A 2,687-nucleotide genomic window follows, 5' to 3' on the forward strand; every position below is an offset into this window, starting at 1 on the left:
TATAGGAGGGGACGGACTGATGCCCACTGCCCCTGCCCCGGGCAGGGCAGCGCCCCCCCCCCCCGGACGCCCNACCAGGAGGTCCCCTCAGCAATGCCAGCCCTTGGAACTGTGTGTGTGCAGAGCCTCCCCAGGGCCCCCACCCCGGCTCATCCTTCATGTCTCTGTGGTGCCTGGAGCAGAGCTGCCACCTGATGCCAGACAGGACAGGCAAAGGTCCCGAAGGCCCAGGAAGAGCTGGGGCAGCAGGGGTGGAGTTGGGGCCTCCCCTCTGTTTTCCCAGCCTGCTCCACCCTGCCCACCACCACAGTGGCCACAGCAGCAGCTCTGCCGAAACGGGAACATCGAACTCCAAGCAGCAGCAACGCGCTGCCCTGCACCGGCCTCCCTCACCTCTCCCGCGGGGCTGAGTTCTGAGGAAAAACCTCATGGATTTCTAAATAATGTAGCATGTGAGTCCTGTCAGGGCTCTAGCCAGGATGTATCCCCAGAGGAAGCCACCAGCCCTTCCCCACAAAGAGGTCAGGTCCAGGGAGGGGCCACAGAGCCATTTCTGAGGGGCAAGGTCACCTCACCCTCCCAGGCACCAGGGCCTAGGCTAGAGGGATGATGGAGGCAGAGTCCCCTCCAATGAGCCAGTTCAGGGAGCTGGTCTCTGAGGCAGGGCTGAGCCTCCGGGCAAGTGGAGCTCCATCCCCAGCAGGGCCTGCTGCCGGCCCCTGGTCACCTCAGTGGCCCCGACCCTGCCCCAGCCAGGCTCCAGGCTCCGGAAGCAGAGCTTGATGCCTGAATATTTGTAGGGGTCATCTCATGTCCCTGCCCTTCCTTCCTCTGGCCCCAGGGGACAGACCAGCAGAGCCCAGAGCCGAGCCAGGCCCCAGCCCCAGCCCCAGCCCCAGCGGCTCCCAGGCCTGGCCTCAGGGAGGCCTTAGGTGCCCAGACAGCAGCCTGAGTGTGCGGGCCGCTCTGGTACACAGCAGCTGACAAGCTCAGCACCCCCTCCCCCACCCCGCCGGCACCTGGGGGGCCTCCAGCCATCCTGTGTGTGGTCACCAGTGGCTTCTTGCTTTCCTTCCCTCCTGGGAGATGGACTATTCCTGTTGCTTCCGGAAAGTGGTATTTGGCTCCTGGAAACACCATCTGATTAAGGAGACTGCCTGGGCTGCCAGTCCGGGGCTGTAGGCACTCAGGCACCAGGCGCAGGGGGAGGCCACTCAGCTCTGCTCCCAGGCTGGGACCTGGCTCTAAATGGGGAGCTGAAAGAACTTGGGGAACCCTCTCAGCGTAGGCAGCTCCCCAAGCGCCTACCTGTCGGAGTCGCACGCTGCAGGGCATCACCCCAGACGCGGACGGACACCCTGGGTGCAGGAGTTCAAGGACAAGAGAGCCCCCTTTCACACACATGCGTGCACAGAGCCACATATCGCACACTCACGTGCACACACAAGGGGCACACCTACACACGTGCATGCACAATGCACGTGTTTGAACATGTGTGTACATGTGTGCACAAGGCACACAGGCAGGCACGCGTGCAGATGTGTGCACATACGTGTAGTGTGTGTGTGCACCCCAACACAACGCGATGCAATGTTTGGAAAACACGTGCATTCACACACAAGGCACATACACATGTGCACGTACAAGGGACACGTGTGTGCACAATGTGCACGTCTGAACACGCATACATCCACACGTGCGCACAGAGGCACACACATGCAGCCCCTCAGCTCAGCACCGCGGTGCAGTTTAGAAATATCGGCTGGACACCTAGCAAATAAATAACTGAACAAAAATGTAAATCATTAGCAATGTCTCATAAACAAAGTCCGTGGAATTTAGCTTTCTACATGCAGGAATGCAGAGCACTTTAACAGAACCCCATCACCAGCTCTTCTTCCTCTCCAGACACTCTGAGCCCTCCCGCCCCGCAGTCCACAGTTTCGGGGACACAGGCCAAGATGGGAACACCGTGCTGGGACAGACAAGGTCCTGACAGAGGACCCCAGCACTCCCCAGGGCCAGCGCCACCCAGCTGGCCAAGGATCCCATGGACAGTGCCTGGGGGTCACCCAGACTCCAGGTTATCGCACATGAGGTCATCAGACCTCATCCCAGCCCCAGGGTGCTCCTCCGAAGCACTACCGTGGGTAGTGAATGGGCCTCACTGACAGCACACGACCTCATGCCTTCAAGAGGACAGGGCCAGCTCATTCCTTGGTAGCTCCTGGGGCTGCAGTTTCACTCCCACTGCACCTGCCATCCCATCGCCAGCCCTGTGGCTCAGGGACACGGATAATTAGGGTTTTGTCACCTGAATGGTAGCTACTGAGGGTAGGCACCTGACATGTTCACTGGGGCTAGGACGGGTGTATGGGACTAGGTTTGAGGGATGCAACAGTGTCAAAGATGAGCGAGGTGTAGGGCATGGGACAGGTGTGGGGGATGGGACAGGTGTCAGGGATAAGACAGATGTGGAAAATCAAACAGGTATGGGGATGAGTCAGGTGTGGGGAATGGGAGAGGTGTGGAGAATGGGATAGGTCAGGGATGGGACAGGTGTGGGGGATGGGACAAGTGTGGAGGATGGGATAGGTGTACGGGATGAGACAGGTGTAGATGTGATAGGTATGGGGCATGTGTGGGGGATGGAAGAGGTGTGGAAGATGGGACAGGTGTCAGGGATG

This window comes from Ursus maritimus, unplaced genomic scaffold, assembly GCF_017311325.1.
Source record: "Ursus maritimus isolate PB19 unplaced genomic scaffold, ASM1731132v1 scaffold_4, whole genome shotgun sequence".
Classification (NCBI taxonomy): Eukaryota; Metazoa; Chordata; class Mammalia; order Carnivora; family Ursidae; genus Ursus; species Ursus maritimus.